Genomic DNA, 22,137 nt, shown 5'->3' on the forward strand with positions numbered 1-22,137 from the left:
TCTATGGAAATATGTTATTGATGATGACACATGGGAATAAGGCATGTAATCATATGGAAATGTTATATGATATTAGTCCAGAGATTAACTGTATAGTATAGTACAATAGTCTAATGATTTTGGTATTGATTCCGAGCCAAAGAAGCGGAAAATTCAAGTAAAGAAAATTTGAGACACAATTCTCTTTTAATTTTGAGTTTTGCGTACTTGATTGTAGGAAGCAAATTTTAATTTTTCGTTTCTTCGAGTTTTCTTCTTCATACGCTATCAAAGTCCTTTACAAATGTGTTAAAGACAACATCAATTTTGAAATTCTGACCCGACTTCCAGTAGAAATTATGTATGTTTCAAGTAAAATGCGTCTTTAGTCCAATATTTATTTGTTTATTATATTTATTTTCTTTCATGTTATGATGCCCATTTTTAATTCGAATCACTTAATTATAAGGTAAAAACGAATTCACTGAAAAGTTTATCGACTTTTGGACAATGAAAAAAAAAATTATATCTGAGAAATATGTCTTCTTTGCTAAGCAAAATTCGTATTCGTATTTTAAGGACATGAAATCTTTGGCCTCACTACAATATTTTTTTCAGTGAAAATTGTAGTTAAATCTTTGTACACGGTGTTCTTCATGTGATTCCGTTTAAATAGGTAAGTAATATCTAAAGACTATATTATCTCCGTCACCACTGTTTAGACCAAAATTGTTGGTCTAAATTGGAATTTCAATCTGAACAGATATGAAAAATTTTTTATACCGTCCACCATAGGATGGAGGTATATTAACTTTGTTATTCCATAAAGTATATATATTCTGGGTCGTGGTGAAATTCTGAGTCGATCTGAGCATGTCCATCCGTCCGTCTGTTGAAATCACGCTAACTTCCGAACGAAACAAGCTATCGACTTGAAACTTGGCACAAGTAGTTATTATTGATGTAGGTTGGATGGTATTGCAAATGGGCCATATCGGTCTACTTTTACGTATAGCCCCCATATAAACGGACCCCCAAATTTGGCTTGCCGATCCTCTAAGAGAAGCAATTTTCATCCGCTCCGGCTGAAATTTGGTACTGGTGTTAGTATATGGTATCTAACAACCATGCAAAAATTGGTCCACATCAGTCCACTTTTACTTATAGCCCCCATATAAACGGACCCCCAAATTTGGCTTGCGATTACTCTAAGAGAAGCAAATTTCATCCGATCTGGCTGAAATTTGGTACATGGTGTTAGTATATGGTCCCAAACAACCATGCAAAAATTGGTTCATATCGGTCTATAATTACATATAGCCCCCATATAAACCGATCCCCCGATTCGGCTTGCGGAGCCTCTAAGAGAACCAAATTTCATCCGACCCGGCTGAAATTTGGTACATGGTGTTGGTATATATTCTCTAATGCCCAGGCAAAAATTGGTCCACATCGGTCCATAATTATATATAGCCGCCATATAAACCGATCCCCAGATTTGGCCTCCGGAGCCTCTTAGAGGAGCAAAAATTCATCCGATCCGGTTGAAATTACGTGGTGTTAGTATACGGTCTCTAACAACCATGCAAGAATTGGTTCATATCGGTCCATAATTATATATAGCCCCCATATAAATCGGTCCCCAGATTTGTTCTCCGGAGCTTCTTGGAGGAGCTAAATTCATCCGATCCGGTTGAAATTTGGAACATGGTGTTAGTATAAGGCCGCTTATAACCATGCCATAATTGGTCCATATCGGTCTATACACGGATGAAAAAGACTGTTTTTCATATGTTTGGCTATAAACGTTATATGTTTGGAACACAAATTTTTAAACACAATATTTTTGAGTGCAAGCATATAATGTTCATAAACTAGCATAACATGTTTGGGACATATATGTTAATATGTTAGAACATATTATGTTTGGGACATAAAATGTTTGTAAATATAATATGCTTGGATGCAAACATATATTAATTTAGAAATAGCCTATAAACATATATGTGTTTAGTAGCTTGGAGCGCTATTTAACAGGGAGCGATATTGAATTAAGTTGGTGGTTGTTGCTTGTTATTACAAAATTAACATTTTATTTTTCCTTGGGCAATTGATCAGCTATTTCTTTGATCCTTACAAACTGTGTGGTCCGCTGTTCGAATCCCCGTCCGGCAAAAGGTAATATTAAAATAAAAAAATCATAAAATTGAATAATTTCTTCTACAATGTTTGTATTACAGAAAAAGGTGCTAAGAACTAAAAAATCTTGTGGAAGTGAGAAAGATGTCGGGGAATATACAATTGGGCAGAAACAAAATTTTGAGCATTCAGGTCGAAAACCTATGTTGTTAGCACCTATATTACCTGTTTATTTTCATAATTCATTATGATTGTAAATATATAAATAAATAAATAAAATTTTGAGCGCAATATTGTTTGGGAGAATTTTTTTTAAGCATATAATATTTTTGGGTGCAAAATGCTTCCAAACATATTATATGTTCACATAATAACATATTGTTTTTTGGAAGACAACATTATTGAATTTGGATGCAAAAATACAAAATGTTTGGAACATAGACTACCCAAACATATATTGTTTAGACCAATATGCTTTCAAACATATAATATATTGGAAGAGATCAAACATATAAATGTTTGGGCAAAACCCAAAAATGTATATGCTTGAAGCAAAATATGTTTGGGAGTATATGTTACAGAAGCGATTTTTTGTGAGCGTGTAGTTATATACAGCCGATCCCCAATCACACCAAAATTGGTCCATATCGGTTCATAATCATGGTTGCCACTCGAGCCAAAAATAATCTACCAAAATTTTATTTTTATAGAAAACATTGTCAAAATGTTATTTCTATAGAAAATTTTGTCAATATTTTATTTCTATAGAAAATTTTGTCAAAATTTTATTTCTATAGAAAATTTTTTCCAAATTTTATTTTTATAGAAAATTTTTTCCAAATTTTATTTCTGTAGAAAATTTTTTCCAAATTTTACTTCTATAGAAAATGTTGTCAAAATTTTATTTCTATAGAAACTTTAAAACTTTAATTATATATACGTATTTAATCGGCCTCTTTTAGTTTAATATATACCACGTATGGACTTTATGTGGTGTATATTACGGTGTTAGGATGTTTTTAGATTGTGGATGACAGTCTTCAGTAGAAGTTTCTATGCAATCCATGGTGAAGGGTACATAAGCTTCGGCCTGGCCGAACTTACGGCCGTTTCCACTTCTTGTATACCATTAAAATTTAAATCGACTAACGCCCTGGTACAAAACACAGTGTTTAATGATTGTACCTAAAGCCATTTTTATGCATTTAAATTGTCAGAGTGCATTTATGATTTATCGGGCCATATACACTCAAAAAAAAGTTTACTTGCATCAAAAGATTTTGTCCTTTCAGGATTTTGGTATTGCTTCCAAGCCAAAGATGCGGCTTCTTTAAAATAAAGAAATTTTTTACGGACCTTTCTGGCTTTAAATCTAGGATCGATAAAATTAAAATTGGATATAGATCTCATTCATCGAATTTTTATTCTCTGTTTGCGATATATTAATAAAGGTATTCATGTACAAACAAATTCCAGTTTCAAAATCCAAATTATGCCAAGTACTTCAAAGTAAAAACTGGTTTCTTAATGCTAAAAAAACTTTAAACCAAAGATGCAAATCCTCAAAGTAAGTCTTAGCCTATATTTGCAGCGTTTTTATCTTAAATTTAAAAATTCAATATGTCAGTTGAGTTAAAGACGATTTCTTTAAATTAAAAATGTTTTTCTTTGAAGTAAGGTAAATACCTTACTTCAAAGATTTACAACTTCAACAGAGGGACGCAAAATTTCAAGATTTGTGTCTTAAATTTAATGAAAAAAAAATTTTTTTTTGATACAAGGTTTATTTATTTTAATTAAACTGTCATTATTTTGATCAATTTTGTCCTTAGCATTGCGTAAATTTCGAGTCCTAACATTTAAGTTGCATAATGTTCCATATTAGGTCAAAAATTTTTTCAAAAAAAGTTTACTTGGATCCAAGGTTTTGACCTTCTCTTAAGGATTTTGGTATTGATTCCTAGCCAAAAATGTAGTTTCTTTAAAATAATAAAAAAAAAAATTGTAAAACCCAGAAGGAGACAGACACATAGTGTCTTTGGCAACAGTGCTCAAGGTAGGAGGCTCCTGAGTAGATCTAGCCATCTCCGTCTGTCCGTTTGTCTGTGAACACATTTTTATGATCAAAGTGTAGGTCGCAGTTTTAGTCCGATGAAATTCAAATTTGACACATGTATGTAAATCAGACTTAATTTGAACCATGGAGAGATACACAATCCAACAACGTGTTAAAGTTATCCAGACTTATTATGAAAATGGGCGTTCAAATCAAAATATATATCGTGTACCTCGTGAACAATTCGTGGAACAATTCGAGCAAACCGGGTCTGTAGAAGATGTGAGAACACCAGTGCATGCTCGTACAGCGCGTACTGCAGAAAATATTGCTGCTGTTCGCGATAGTGTGGCTGAAGAGCCGTCGTCGTGCCCAACAATTGCACCTCTCACCCTCATCGTTGATGAACATTATGCAGAAAGACTTGCATTTACATGCTTACAAGGTGCAATTGGCTCAAGAACTAAAGCCTCCTGACCATTCCAAACGTCGGGAATGGGCAGAATGGTTCCAAGAAATGGCAACAGTGGATGATCAATTTTCGAAGAAAATCATCTTCAGTGATGAGGCACATTTTCACCTTAGTGGATTCGTCAATAAACAGAATTACCGCATTTGGGCGAAAAAGAAGTGATTGCCGAAAAACCAATGCACCCACAAAGAGTGACAGTTTGGTGCGGTTTATGGGCTGGCGGCATCATCGGACCGTATTTTTTCCAAAATGAGGCCGGTCAGGCAGTTACTGTGAATGGTTTTCCCTATCGTGAGATGATAACGAACTTTTTATGGCCTGAATTGGAAGATATGGATGTGGACGATATGTGGTTTCAGCAGGAAGGTGCCACTTGCCACACAGCTAACGAAACAATGGCTCTTTTGCGTTATCTCACGTAATGGCGATGTCAATTGGCCGCCAAGATTATGTGATTTGACACCGTTGGACTTTTTTCTTTGGGGTTATTTGAAAGAAAGGTGTACGTCGGTAAGCCAGCAACAATTCAAGAGCTAAAGGATCAGATAATTCGGCACATTAACGGCATAGAACATCCATTATGTCTCAGCGTAATCGAAAATTTGGACCATCGGATGGAGGTGTGCCACCGAGGTTGCGGCGCCCATTTGGCCGATATTTTGTTCCATACATAATTGAATATTACCAATATATCATAATAAAATAAAATTACATTAATTTCCTAGTTTGTGTTTTATTCAAAATCAACATCGGCCCTTGAAATTTAATTTGGGTCACCATGTACTTTGAGTATCAATAAAAAAATTAGTCAATTGAAAAATTAATTGATCCAATTAAAAAATTAATTGATACTATTAATTTTTGGGATTGATTTTTGTTGGAATGAAAAAAATTTTGAACCAATTAAATTTTTAATTGAATATTTTTTAAAACACAATTAAGACTTTAATTGGAAATATGTTCGTGCATTTTTTTCTGTGAAAAAACTAAGTATTTTATGAAGGTTTACGACGTATTTGACATCGTTTACGACAGATCTTCCCTGGTTCCATGGAATGTGTGACATCACAGTGCGTAGGATTTAACTACAATATGGGGAAATCATCACAGAAGTTTGTGTAAAATGTGGATATTTTAGCCATATTTGCCTAAACCCGAAGAACAAATATATATGGAGGTTTTATTTTAATCTCCGTGGGATTAGATCAAATTCGACAACCTTAATTAGAATGTTAAATATATTATCTGTTTAAAGTAAATTAGAGTAACATCCCATTGAAATGGACATAAAATATGACATTTATAGGGGAGCTATATAAAAATATTAAACGAACTAATCCTACTCTCAGTGCAAAATTTCAAGTAAATCTGAACGAAAATTTTTCCACCGGTGGTCTATACTAAATCTTAACCGATTTCAACCATATTTGCTATACTTGACGATATTATCAATTGTACTCTTTTTGCAAAATTTGATGCTAAGAAAATAGTCACTAAAAATTACTCTCATGCTATAATTCTTGTTCATCTGCTAATAATGTTTATGGTATATGATCTGAAGAATATTTTTCTCTTGAGTATTACAAAGAAATTTCAATATTCTAACTATTATTAACCTTTTTAAATTATTTGATGTTTGGTTTACTTTGGCACTTTTCTATGTCTCAAACAAATATATTTTTTTATGCAGACTTTGTATTGGACTTTTGTGGCTTGTCGTTGACTTCCAAACCTAAGGAGCAGTGACATGTCATGATGTATTTTGCAAAACTGCTGTGTATTTGAAGCATACATCAAATTGATCGATTACATTGACAATAAATTGCGATAGCAATATATGTATGTGGCATAGATACACTCAAAACTATTAAGTCTGTTCATTATATGCAGTTCAACATAGAACAACAATTGTGACCATAAACGTACAAAGAAAAAAATATCCGTAATTAAACTAACGCTAAATTTCAAATATTTTTATTGCAAAAAAAAAAAAATAAAATATTTGGTGGTAGCCCTAAACCCATATTTAGTAGTAGAACTAAGCCCATCGCATTCAACACCAGTCATCCAAATCGTTTAAAAATGAGGTTCCTCCCTTCATTTCTACATTTTGAAGAGTAAAATTGGCACGAAAAATACCAAAAACGGCACTTCGCCTTGATTAGCCAAAATATCGCAGAGCCATTTTCTGACAGCGTGTGATGGCTTTTTCGCTTTACATATCAGCCATCCTGTATATGTAGGCCACACTAAAACATAAACGGGTTTACGGACCTGCTCTACCTCTAAATTTTTAATTTCAGGCAAATCGCAAATGGAGGCTATATCACAATCGGAACCAAAATATACCATGTTCGAAATTTACCTTCTTGAAAGCAAAAAAGGTATCTATGCCCAATGTCAGAGCGATAACTCCTCCATTATAGAAGGCTGTAGCTACACCCTCAAACAAATCGCTTCTGTAACATATACCCCAAACACATTTTCCTTCAAATATATTATTTTTTTAGTATTGGTCCAAACAAAATATTGTTTGTATTGTTCAAACATATTATGTTTCACCTTGGGGCATACACAGGTAGAAAAAAAATTTTAATGAAATTTTCTTTGTGTGGATATATTTTTAAGGCACCAATTGGTTACTTCACTAATAGAAAAAGTTTCGTTATATTAACGAAATGTGTCGTTAAAAGTCAGCCAATGAAACAAATTCGTTAATACAACGAATTTTTTCCGTTAATATAACGAATTTTCTACCAATCAACGTAACGTTTCGTACTATTAACGAATATTTTCATTGTATTAATGAAAATGTTTCGTTATATCAATGAAAATTTTTCGTTGGTTGACTTTTAATGAAATTTTCTTTGTGTGTTCCATTATTTTACTCCCATCATACTCTCTAGGTCTCTCTTTCTAAACAAATATATGTTTATAGGCTATTTCTAAATTAATATCTGTTTGCGTCTAAGCATATTATATTTACAAACATTGTATGTCCCAAACATAATATGTTCTAACATATTAACATATATGTCCCAAACATGTTATGCTAATTTATGATCATTATATGCTTGCACTATATGTCCCAAACATGTAATGCTAGTTTATGAACATTATATGCTTGCACTTAACAATATTTTGTTAAAAATTTTGAATTCCAAACATATAATTTTTAGACCCAAACATATGAAAAACAGTCTGTTTCGTCCGTGATTACAACAGACAGACGGAAATCGTTAGAGCAGTTCACTCTGATCACGGATATATATACTCTGGGAAACCGAATGATAAATTTATTATACATCCACAATCAGCCCTTCAAGATTTAACCGCACAGGTTCTTACTTCATAGCAAAGCAACCTATTAGTCTACACGGATGAAAAAGACTGTTTTTCATATGTTTGGCTATAAACATTATATGTTTGGAACACAAATTTTTAAACACAATATTTTTGAGTGCAAGCATATAATGTTCATAAACTAGCATAACATGTTTGGGACATATATGTTAATATGTTAGAACATATTATGTTTGGGACATAAAATGTTTGTAAATATAATATGCTTGGATGCAAACATATATTAATTTAGAAATAGCCTATAAACATATATGTGTTTAGTAGCTTGGAGCGCTATTTAACAGGGAGCGATATTGAATTAAGTTGGTGGTTGTTGCTTGTTATTACAAAATTAACATTTTATTTTTCCTTGGGCAATTGATCAGCTTCTTCTTTGATCCTTACAAACTGTGTGGTCCGCTGTTCGAATCCCCGTCCGGCAAAAGGTAAAATTAAAATAAAAAAAAATTGAATAATTTCTTCTACAATGTTTGTATTACAGAAAAAGGTGCTAAGAACTAAAAAATGTCTTGGAAGTGAGAAATATGTGGGGGAATATACAATTAGGCAGAAACAAAATTTTGAGCATTCAGGTCGAAACCCTATGTTGTTAGCACCTATATTACCTGTTTATTTTCATAATTCACTATGATTGTAAATATATAAATAAATAAAATTTTGAGCACAATATTGTTTGGGAGAATTTTTTTAAGCATATAATATTTTTGGGTGCAAAATGCTTCCAAACATATTATATGTTCACAAAATAACATATTGTGTTTTGGAAGACAACATTATTGAATTTGGATGCAAAAATACAAAATGTTTGGAACTTAGACTACCCAAACATATATTGTTTAGAACAATATGCTTTCAAACATATTATATATTGCTAGAGATCAAACATATAAATGTTTGGGCAATACCCAAAAATGTATATGCTTGAAGCAAAATATGTTTGGGAGTATATGTTACAGAAGCGATTTTTTGTGAGCGTGTAGACTCCGGGTAATGTAATTAAATCTCATTTTAATAGTACTCCAATGGTAATCTTATGGTGGAGGGTTCGAAAAATTATTCGATATAAATATTCTTATTTTCGATATGTATTTATGTCCAAGAGAACCCTAATTTTCAAATTTGGTAGGAATTGCACAGTAGCAAATCCACAAAACGAACTCTATATTTCAAATTTTAGGTCAATTAAATTAAATACCAATAATCTTCAGCATTCGTATTTAAAAATGAAAAACCAAAAAGAGTTCGCAGAAATTTAAGAAGTAAAAATCTGTTATCGTCCATATGCATGTTACATAAAAAATAAGTCCATACCCAAAAAAAAGCGCCAACCCTTTTGATAACATCAGACATGAAATATGCTAACGCTAAATTTAACTTATTTTTATTGGAAAAAATTTATTTGCTTGTAGTTAAATTTCATTATTTTTATCGAAATTTTCGACAGCTTAATGAAATCTTACTTTTTTTAAGTATGTCTAAAAAATTTTATGAACTAAACGTGAGTATAAAGTTCAATGACCGTACACATAAGTTCAATATGAACTAAAGCAAAAGAAGATTTTCGTACGATTCCCAAAAATAGTAAGAATGAACTGCTGTATGGTTAAAATGGCATGATTTGGCGCCAATGATTTTCTTCTTTATTTTAGTTAAATTTTTATTCTATGAGATGATGTAATTTCGTGAACTGCAGCTAAAAAGTACAAATTAAAATTTCCTGGTTTTAACAACGCTTTGTGGAAATCTCAAAATGTGGAGTAAAATTTAGTTCAATTTTCGTGCGAGGTAGTTCATTCTTCCTATAAAAAAGTTTACTTTTCTTTCGGTGTAAGATCGGTTTATATGTAGGTTTATATTTTTCGGAATGACCCATTTACTAACATGACATTCCTGCCTTAAATTTAGTACGATGGGTTCTAGGATACCGCTATATCGACTTAAAATTGTACCGTATCCCAACAAAAAAAGAAACTGGAAGTTGTTCCACAAACATTTCTTTTAAAGCGCACCCCGAAATCCCCCATAATTTTTTCCACTTCCGATGCAGTCCTTTTGGACAAGTCCACAAACATTTCTTTTAAAGAGCATTCCGGGATCCTCTATCGATTTTTTTCTAACTTCCGATGCAGTCCTTTTGGATAAGTCTTAGAAAGTTAGGAATTAGGTCGTTTTAAGTGAAAATTTAAGTTATCGGCAATTAAATTTCGCAAGAAAAAAAATAGAAAGTCAATAAAAAACAAGTATATACGGCCGAAAGTTCGGCCAGGCCGAATCTTATGTACCCTCCACCATGGATTGCGTACAAACTTCTATGAAAAACTGTCATTCACAATCGAATTACTTGGGTTGTGGTAATACTTACCGATGACAATGCATTCTAAAATTTCTTAACATAGTCTTCTAAATTGTAAGTTAGTCCATACGGGTATAACTAGAAAAAAGCTATATATAGGAAAGCCCACAAATATTTACAAACCGATATGGACTTTTGCGCGGTAATTAGAGAGCCATAATTGAAATATGGAGGTTGCTTTATATGGGGGCTATATACAGTTATGAACCGATATGGACGAATTTTTGTGTGATTGGAGATCGGTTTATCTGAGGGTTATATATAACTATAGAACGATATGGACTCGGTTTGGTATGGTTGCTAGCGGCCATATACTAGCACAATGTTCCAAATTTCAAATGAATCGTATGAAATTTGCTCCTCTAAGAGGCTCCAAAATCAAATTTGGGGATCGGTTTATATCGGGGCTATATATGATTTTCGACCGATATGAACCAATTTTGGCATGATTGTTAAAGACCATATACTAACACCACGTACCAAATTTCTTCCGGATCGGATGAATTTTTCTTCTCCAAATGGCTCCCGAGGCCAAATCTGGAGACCGCTTTATATAGGGGCTATATATAATTATGGACCAATATGGACTAATTTTAGCATGGTTGTTAGTGTCCATATACTTACAAAAAATACAAAATTTTAACTGAATCGGACGAAATTTGCTCCTCCAAGAGGCTCAGGTGGTCAAATCTGGGGATCGGTTTATATAGGGGCTATATATAGTTATGAACCAATATGGACCAATTCTTGCATGGTTCTTAGAGACCGTATATTAACATCACGTACCAAATTTCAACCGGATCGTATGAATTTTGCTCTTCCAAGGGGCTCCGGAGGCCAAATCTGGGGATCGGTTTATATGGGGGCTATATATAATTATGAACCGATATGGACCAATTCTTGCATGGTTCTTAGAGACCTATATTAACATCACGTACCAAATTTCAACCGGATCGTTTGAATTTTGCTCTTCCGGAGGTAAAATCTGGGCATCGGTTTATATGGGGACTAAACGTAAAAGTGGTGCGATATTGCCCTTTTGAAATACCATCCGACCTACATCAAAACTAACTACTTATGGCATGTTTCTAGTCGATAGCTTGTTTCGTTCGGAAGTTAGCGTGATTTCAACAGACGGACGGACATGCTTAGATCGCCACGACCCAGAATATATATATATATATATATATATATATATATATATATATATATATATATATATATATATATATATATATATATATATATATATATATATATATATATATATATATATATATATATATATATATATATATATATATATATATATATATATATATATATATATATATATATATATATATATATATATATATATATATATATATATATATATATATATATATATATATATATATAAATTAATGGGGTCTTAGAACAATACTGCGATGTGTTACAAACGGAATGACAAAGTTAATAGCCCTCCATCCTGTGGTGGAAGGTATAAAACTAAATAATAAAAAAAATCATCCCCGCTGGTATTTGTACCCGTGCCGTTTGACTTTTTCACTTCCATGGAAGTTCTCTTGCGAAGGTTTTGCAAATTACCATAATTCTTAATTTTTGATTGATTTTTAATGGAAACAAGTATATACGGCCGTAAGTTCGGCCAGGCCGAATCTTATGTACCCTCCACCATGGATTGCGTAGAAACTTCTACGAAAGACTAAATACTTAAATATCATATACTACCACCACGTACCAAATTTCAACCAGATGGGATGAATTTTGCTCCTCCAAAAGGCACCTGAGGTCAAATCTGGGGATCGGTTTATATGGGAGCTATATATTATTATGGACTGATAGGAACCAATTCCTGCATGGTTGTTGGATACCCTATACTAATATTACGTACCAAATTTCAACCGAATGGGAACAATTTGATTTTCCAAGGTGCTCCGGAGGTCAAATCTGGGGATCGGTTTATATGGGGCCTATATATAATTATGGACCGATATCGACCAATTTTTGCATGGGTGTTTGAGGCCATATATTAACATCACGTACCAACTTTCAACTGAATCAGATGAATTTTGGTCTTCCAAGAGGCTCCGGAGGTCAAATCTGGTGATAGGTTTATATGGGGGCTATATATAATTATGGATCGATATGGACCAATTTTTGCATTGCTGTTAGAGACCATATACTAACTCCATGTACCAAATTTCAGCCGGATCAGATGAAATTTGCTTCTCTTGAGGCTCCGCAAGCCAAATCGGGGGATCGGTTTATATGGGGGCTATATATAATTATGGACCGATCTGAACCAATTTTTGCATGGTTGTTAGAGATCATATACTAACACCATATACCAAATTTCAGCCGAATCGGATGAAAATTGTTTCTCTTAGAGGCTCTGCAAGCCAAATCGGGGGATCGGTTTATATGGGGGCTATATATAATTATGGACCGATGTGGACCAATTTTTGCGTGGTTGTTAAAGACCATATACTTACACCATGTACCAAATTTCAGCCGGATCGGATGAAATTTGCTACTCTTAGAGGCCTCACAAGCCAAATTTGGGGGTCCGTTTATATGGGGGCTATACGTAAACGTGGACCGATATGGTTCATTTGCAATACCATCCGACCTACATCAATAGCAACTACTTGTGCCAAGTTTCAAATCGATAGCTTGCTTCGTTCGGAAGTTAGCGTGATTTCAACAGACGGACGGACGGACATGCTCAGATCGACTCAGAATTTCACCACGACCCAGAATATATATACTTTATGGGGTCTTAGAGCAATATTTCGATGTGTTACAAACGGAATGACAAATTTAATATACGCCCATCCTATGGTGGAGGGTATAACAATATTTTTATACATACGCCAAAAATAAAACAAATTGGAACGATGTATAACATAAAAAAAATATTTTTTTAGAAAAATATTTAAAAAAATTGCCGCTGGTGAGATTTGAACCAGCGTTCTTTATTGTTTTCATTCATAATAATAAAGAACATCTTAGGAGGTAGTCAGAAAGTCATGCCGTGGTGTCATATTAGGTTCATATCACAAACATTTGAATAGACGTTTTGATGCGTAGTGTTCAATGGCGTTTGTGTCTGAGTGTGCTAAGGCGTTCTGTTATGGTGCCAACAGACCCAGGTTCAACCCCCGGTGCAAGCGAAGAGGTTTTTCAATTTGTAAAAAATAGGTAATAAGACAAAGTAACAAAAATTACTGATTCAAATAAAAAGTGAAATTGGAAAAAATTTTTGTTTTTTTATTTTTTTTTTTTTTTGTAATTCTTCATCCAAATGAACTTCGAAGTCATAACTTCTAAAGAATTGCAAGGGATCCAAAAATGGAGTACTTCCGTCCTATGACAAGCCCATGTAAAATTCATTGGAGAAGGTCCACTGCACTATTGCCAGATCACAAATTGGGGATCCAAACTACTTTTTTTGGAAGTTCGTTTTTTGCTGGTATTCTATATATTGTCAAAAATCGATTTTACTATCTTACAAATAGAATGTCAAAGTTACGATTGTGGGTGGTGGTAAATTGTATCAATTCAGCCCAAAATCTAGTCAAACCTACTAGTAGACATAAAACAAATCTCCATCAATGGAAATTGCAGCGCGATTACAGTCAACACAACGTTTTCATATCACCATGGAATTTCACCCATATCAATATACTTCGCATGGTCTGAAACCAATTTTATTTGGGGGAGATGCAAATGCTTTATTCCACGAATTCGTTTTCGTTGTTCGAAGAAGAACTTAATGAAAACAAAAATATGAAGTGTTTTTCAAATTTCCGTTTCGATGGAGTCGGAGTCTAGCAAAGTTTCTACGACTTCGTTTTCGACTTCAGCAAAATCTTTAGAGTCTGACTTCACAGCCCTGGGAGAAACAATTAAATTTTTTTTGAGCAGTGCCAAAATATTTCACATCGAGACCACAATTTCCAAAAAATCATCTTCCACATTCGATTTCGTCCACATCGTGGCCATACAATATTTGCACAATTTTAGTTCTGTCAATTTAATACAGGATATAGCTTATGGACCATTGAATACATTTCGCCATCAACATTTTCGAGTGAGTTTGTTTGGCGCTGAACTAACATAAATTACTTTACTGCAAACATAACTTTTAATAGAGAATATTGTTTTTGTTTAGATTGTGTCCTTTGCTCGAGTCAGTAGGTTTCCTTTAAGCTATGAACATAGCAACCTTGTGCTGGTGCTGCATATCACGTTTAGGGAATTTCATTATAAAAGTACACACATACGCTTAGAAAAATATCGTAGAGAACACACACACACACATACATATGTATGTATGCATATAAGAACACATAAACAAATACATACATAGATTCTCATTCAACATTTACTAAAATAAATGATGGTTGCCACAAAATCTGGCATAGACCAATAGTTTCGAACCACCGGAACCAAATAACCAACCAACCAGCCAACCCATTTGCCGAGTAAATTTAAGTAAAAGCGGGGGCAAAGAAGAGGTAAGGCCGTGAATATGAAAATCACCTCCCACACTTGTTTGAAATCGAAAAATTATTGCAACTAGTAAGGACTATGGTCATGTAGATGATGGTGAGGACAAGGACCATGGTGACGATACCATCAATGACAAATAGAAAAAAACCAAAACAAATGCGCATTCAAATACACCTACCTACCTACGTAGAGAACACTTTTTAAAGTTCCAGATTGGTTTCACTCTAGAAAATGAAGAAATGAAAAGCTGCAATGCGTGACCAAGATGAATGTTTACAATGAACTTGAAAATGAGTTATGAGTATCCAGGACTTGATTAGATTTTCGTTCGTTACTTTTTCAACTTGAAGATGCATGCTGGAAGGTCGGCAAAACCAAAAGAAAAACAAGCGATATGATGGAAATTTGTTCAAGGGGAAAACCCATTAAAGTTTGCCTATATAAGTGAGAATTGCAAAGCCAGGCCCTTGTAACCACTCGTTCATGGACATGTGACGCATCCATCTTGGAGAATATCGTCATGATACCATGCCATAGAAAGTATGATGCTATGGTGCTGGTGTTTATGCTTATTTTTCATTTAATATTGATGAATAGTTCTGCCACTTTGTTATTGAAATGTTGTCAAACAAGTGGCCATATATGAAATTGTATCCAATCTCCAATCAATTCTCTACATCATGTACTCATCCATTTCGGTTTTATTATCATTAAGTGTCGTAGTTTAATTATTGGAAGCTATAGTCGAATTATATGATATTTGGCTTTCCGACTATAGAGAGTATTTATATTTTTGATCAATCTAAAATCTAAGATTATCTATAGATACCTTTCTGTCTGCCTTTTGTTATCAGGCTACAGCCTCAACAATAAAGCTCCTGATATCCAGTTTTGACTAAACACAATAAAAAATGTTGATTTCCATACAAAAATTAATGAAGAACAAATTTCACGACAAGACGACGCAAAGGGAGATGAATAGGGCATACACTACGAAAACCGGCGAACAACATCTCTAGATCGGTCCTGGAGTGGACCCACTAAGGATCGAGAAGGTCAGGATGTCCTAAGAACACAAGGCGCAGAGCTATCCAAAATGAATTATTAAGGATTAATAAAACACTAAATGCATTAAAGTTATATGTATCGACAAGATTTATGTAGAAGCCCTATGTTCCCAAGAGAACAATGAAGAAAAAAAAAAAAATACTTCTACATTTGGCATTTTGGCAAATGACATAAAAAATGCGATGTTTAGAATCCAATTAGTGATATGGGGACTATAATACAACATGAACCGATATAGTAGCCCAAGTTTGAACTTGACCTGCTTGTAGACCAAAAAAAAAAAACAAGTATATACGGCCGAAAGTTCGACCGAAGTTTATGTACCCTCCACCACGGATTGTATGTAAGTCCATACGTGGTATATATTAAATCAAAAAAGATCGATCAAATACGTATATAATTCAGTTTGACAAAATTTACTATAGAAATAAAATTTTAACAAAATGTTCTATAGAAATTAAATTTTGACAAAATGTTCTATAGAAATAAAATTTTGACAAAATGTTCTATAGAAATAAAATGTTGACAAAATGTTCTATAGAAATAAAATGTTCACAAAATTTTCTATAGAAATAAAATTTTGACAAAATTTTCTATAGAAATAAAATTTTGACAATATTTTCTATACAAAATTAATTTTTGACAAAATTTTCTATAGAAATAAAATTTTGACAAAAAAAAATTTTTTACAAAATTTTCTATGGAAATAAAATTTTGGTAGATTAGCATCCATGATTATAAACCTATATGGACCAATTTTTGTGTGATTGGAGATCGGCTATATAAAACTATAGACCGACATGGACCAATTTTGGTATGGTTGTTAGCGGCCATATACTATGAATTTTGCTCCTCCAAGAGGCTCCGGAGGTCAAATCTGGAGAACGGTTTATATGGGGGCTATATATAATTATGAACCGATGTGGACCAATTCTGGCACGGTTGTTAGAGACCATATACTAACACCATGTTCCAAATTTCAACCGGATCGGATGATATATACTTCTCTTAGAGGCTCCGCAAGCCAAATCTGGGGATCGGTTTATATGGGGGCTATATATAATTATGGACCGATGTGGATCAATTTTCTCATGGTTTTTAGAGACCATATACCAACACCATGTACAAAATTTCAGCCGGATCGAATGAAATTTGCTTCTCTTAGAGGCTCCGAAAGCCAAATCGGGGGATCGGTTTATATGGGGGCTATATATAATTATGGACCGATGTGGACCAATTTTTGCATTTCAACCGGATCGGATGACATTTGCTTCTCTTAGAGGGTCTGCAAGCTAATCTTGGGGGTCCGTTTATATGCGGGCTATACGTAAAAGTGGACCGATATGGCCCATTTCCAATAACATCCGACCAACATCAATAACAACTACTTGTGCCAAGTTTCAAGTCGATAGCTTGTTTCGTTCGGAAGTTAGCGTGATTTCAACAGACGGACGGACGGACGGACATGCTTAGATCGACTCAGAATTTCACCACGACCCAGAATATATATACTTTATGGGGTCTTAGAGCAATATTTTATATGGGGGCTATATATAATTATGAACCGATGTGGACCAATTCTGGCACGGTTGTTAGAGACCATATACTAACACCATGTCCCAAATTTCAAGCAGATCGGATGATATATGCTTCTCTTAGAGGCTCCGCAAGCCAAATCAGGGGATCGGTTTATATGGGGGCTATATATAATTATGGACCGAATTTCAGGCGGATCGGGTGAAATTTGCTTCTCTTTGATGCTCCGCAAGCCAAATCTGGGAATCGGTTTATATGGGAGCTACATATAATTATGAACCGATGTGGACCGATTTTAGAATGGTTTTTAAAGACCATATACCAACCCCATGTACCAAATTTCAGCCGGATCGGATGAAATCTGCTTCTCTTAGAGGCTCCGCAAGCCAAATCTGGGGATCGGTTTATATGGCTATATATAATTATGGACCGATGTGGACCACTTTTTTCATGGTTTTTAGAGACCATATACCAACCCCATGTACCAAATTTCAGCCAGATCGGATGAAATTTGCTTCTCTTAGAGGCTCCGCAAGTCGAGGCTTCGGAGGTCATATCTGGGGATCGCTTTATATGGGGGCTATATATAATTATGGACCGATGTGGACCAATTTTTGCATGGTTGTTAGAGATTATATGTTGACAACATGTACCAAATTTCAGCTGGATAGGATGAAAATTGTTTCTCTTAAAGGCTCTGCAAACCAAATCGGGGGATCGGTTTATATGGGGGGCTATATATAATTATGGACCGATGTGGACCAATCTTTGCACAGTTGTTAGAGACCATATACTTACAGCATGTACTAAATTTCAGCCGGAGAATTTAGCAAGACAAATATGAGCGTCGGTTTATATGGGGGCTATACGTAAAAGTGGTCCGATATGGCCCATTTGCAATACCATCCGACCTACATCAATAACAACTACTTGTGCCAAGTTTCAAGTCGATAGCTTGTTTCGTTCGGAAATTAGCGTGATTCCAACAGACGGACGGACAGACATGCTTAGATCGACTCAGAATTTCACCACGACCCAGAATATATATACTTTATGGGGTCTTAGAGCAATATTTCGATGTATTACAAACGGAATTACTACAAAGTTAATATATCCTATGGTGGAGGGTATAAAAAACATATCTGAGCCAAAATTCAGGGTGATAACGTCATTACATGGGATATTGTTAAATGACCTTAGAATTTCACTCTGATCGAGAATGCTCACTAAAATTGTTTACAGCAACATAAAATATTCATTTCGCCTTAGAAATGGAATTAGATCGCGAATATTTTCGTGCGATTAGGTAAACTTTTTAGCGCTGCAGCTCCGTCAAGGACCAGTGTTTATCGCTGGTGTGGTCAATTGAACCGAATTCGTAGTTCACTTAAAAATGAATTCCTTGAACGAACGGCGTTTCACATATGGTGAAAACACGTAGAGTAAGAGTACGATTTTTCAGTCGTGAGTGTTCGTGAGCATGAGTAAAATATAACTGGCATGCACACCTCTTCCATCTAGCTTTTATTCTATATACCCAGTGGTAAAAAATTCAAATCAATTACCAAACAATCGATTATGTTCTTGCGAAACTTGGAAGATTAAGTAAGTACGTTCTATGTAAATGAAAATTGAGTTGAAATTGGTACTACTTATACCTTAGCATTGAAAAGTCGCACAGAAAGTAATGCCTATACATTTTGAACAAATGAAAGCTACTACTTAGTCATCTAGTTGTTGCATTGTAGTGTACCTAGTGCTTACGACTCCCACTTACTGCGTAAAATGTAGGTAATTAGGAAGGAAAATTGAAATGTGTAACGTTGTTAGGAACGAATTTTTATTTTGATTTTCGTTGTTTTTTTCCAGTTCTATATCAGTTTATTGTTTATATTTATAGACATTAAGATAATTTTTCCACAAAATGCTGCATATCCAATCTTTAAATTTGATACTTACCTTGATTGATGTAAATAAATCAAGGTAAGTATCAAATTTAAAGCATTGGATAGTGCTACCTTTGGTAATATTTGTTACATTACTTATAGTTTTTATACTTATTGAGTAATTTAATATTTTATTTCAGATGCTGTCAAGACGGACGACTGTAGGGTGAAGTACTGTAAGCGGACATCGGAAGTCTTTCAAAAATTTTAAGGGTCCCCATTTCCAGAAAGATTGCTTAAAAAAACAAAAATGTCATAAATAAGTATATAGATATTAATTATTACAATAGTATTACATAATAGCGTTATTCTTAAATGTTGTTTCTAAATCTTATTACAAAATATATATTGATGTAATATATAAAACCAATGAAAAGTAGTTATTTCAAAAATTATTTGTGGCATATTTTTAGGAAAAACTATAAAATATCATCATCCTTTTATAGTTTACCAACGAATCGGGTGGTAAATGGGAGTGTTTAGCTCTAGATTACTGTTACAAATACAAAGTAAAACTGTTCTGTTCCATCGTTCCTATTACTGAGTAAAACACAATATTCAATACTCGGCATCCATAACCCTTACGCATCGGTAATGACGTTGTAATGGGATATCATTATGTTTTCGTTTACTTTGTCATGTGGATTGGGAAGTACTTGACTGCCTATGACACGTCAACGTAAAAGTAATACGGAAAATTGATCGGAAATGTGGAGTAGATGTCTCGATAAAATCAGTAGGATGTAATCGATTTGGTAATGCCGTTTTTTACCACTGGGTAGCTTTGTTTTTAGTTTTCTCTAAATTATTAAAATTTTGAAATGTGTCATAATACCTCGACAATTTTTTTGAGAAACAAATTCAAATTTCCTGTTTAGCATGCAAATAATAACCCCACAAAAGTTCATACGAACATTCGAAAGATTCCGAATATAAAACTTAGATGAAATTCACTAAGGAACACTTCATCCAAGTGGAAAAGATTGAATCAAGTTGAGCGTATGTATGGCAACTCAACTGCAATAATAATCGGAAGTTCTTTTTGTTCATTCTTCCAGGCAATGTGACAGCATGTCCATTAAATCCATTCTCTTTCAACTGCTGTGGCCAGGCCAATGCAAATTTTCGTTTTTGAGTACTTGCCTCCACATTGTGCCAGTTGCCTTCTAATAAAGTCATTGGGGAAATTTGAATTACCATATCGATTCGAAGAAGGATATTTATGGTTTTCTCATGCATTATTTTGTTGTGGTGCGTTATGACTTTGGAGAATTAGAGAGGGAGAAAGCAGATACAAAGGATATAAGATTCGAAAAATTCCAATCAAATGAACATTACAGAGTTGGTTCATAATTTCCAATAAAAGGCTAAAAACATATCACAAAGTGATGTATTAAAATGGTCTCTATTCAAGTGTGTAATTATATCGATCTTTATTTGAAACAAATAAATTAAAGTTGAAAGTTATATTGGCCAAAGGAAAACCTTCTCTAAGTTGTGCAACGTAAAGTATTATTTTTGTTCTGCAGACTCAGAAGAGAGCTTAATTCCTTATTTACACCTCATAAATGTTGTCTTTCTGTTGCGTAAATATTTCGGTGATGTTGATTAAAAAAATGTGATTAAACGCAGGTGGTGATCTTATTGTGAAGACAGTTCGTGACCACAGTCGGTAGAATTCTACCACAAAATGGTCGATTTTGTACTGTTTGGTAGATTAGTAGAATTCTTTATGTTTTGGTAGATTTGGCTAACTATTCTTCTGTTAGAAATAAAATTTTTGCAAAAATGTCTATAGAAATCAAATTTTGACAAAATTTTCTATAGAAATAAAATTTTGACAAAATTTTCTATAAACATTTTTTTGACAAAATTTTATATAGAAAAAATTTTTTTTCTACAAAATTTTTGCAAACATGTATATAGAAATAAAATTTTGAAAAATATTTCTATAGAAATAAATTTAAAAAAAAAAATTTCTATAGAAATATATTTTTCAAAAAATTTTCTATAGAAATACAATTTTGAGAGAATTTTCTATAAAAATAAAATTTTGACAAAATTTTCTTTAGAAATAAAATTTTGACAATATTTTCTATAGAAATAAAATTTTGACAAAATTTTCTATGAAAATCAAATTTGAGAACATATTCTATAGAAATAAAATTTTTACCAAATTTTCTGTAGAAATAAAATTGAAAAAAAAATCTATAGGAATAAAACGTTGACAAAATTTTATACAAAAATAAAATTTAGACAAAAATTTTTTTTTATAGAAATAAAATTTTGAAGAAATTTTCTTTAGAAATAAAATTTTGAGAAAATTGAGAAAATAGAAATGAAATTTAAAAAAAAATCTGTAGATATAAGAAAGAAATAAATTTTTGAGAAAGTTGACTATGAAATTTTGTATGAAAATCAAATTTTGAGTACATATTCTATAGAAATAAAATTTTGACCAAATTTTCTATAGAAATAGAAGGTAAAAGATTTTCTATAGAAACAAAATTTTGGTCCGTGTTTTGGTATTTTCCTCCGATTTGACCTCTTCAGAGTTTAGACATCCCAATTTTTATCCGATTTGCCTGAAATTCAAAATCTAGGGGTATTTTAGGTCCGTAAGAAGGTGTAGTATGGATCGGGGAAAGTTTTGATATAGCCCTCATGTGTTAAGTCTCCCGATTTTCATCTGTTGGTATATATG

General features: G+C 33.3%; 1 long non-coding RNA gene across 1 annotated transcript in view; it reads left to right on the forward strand.

The window, feature by feature from the left end:
- LOC142228080 (uncharacterized) overlaps positions 1–19,799 on the forward strand; it is a 100,159-nt gene extending 80,360 nt beyond the window's left edge. The window contains exon 2 of the long non-coding RNA XR_012720063.1: positions 19,574–19,799. This is a non-coding gene — a long non-coding RNA (uncharacterized LOC142228080). The remainder of the gene's footprint in view (positions 1–19,573) is intronic.
- Positions 19,800–22,137: the final 2,338 nt, after the last annotated feature.

Source organism: Haematobia irritans, chromosome 3, assembly GCF_050003625.1.
Source record: "Haematobia irritans isolate KBUSLIRL chromosome 3, ASM5000362v1, whole genome shotgun sequence".
Classification (NCBI taxonomy): domain Eukaryota; kingdom Metazoa; phylum Arthropoda; class Insecta; order Diptera; family Muscidae; genus Haematobia; species Haematobia irritans.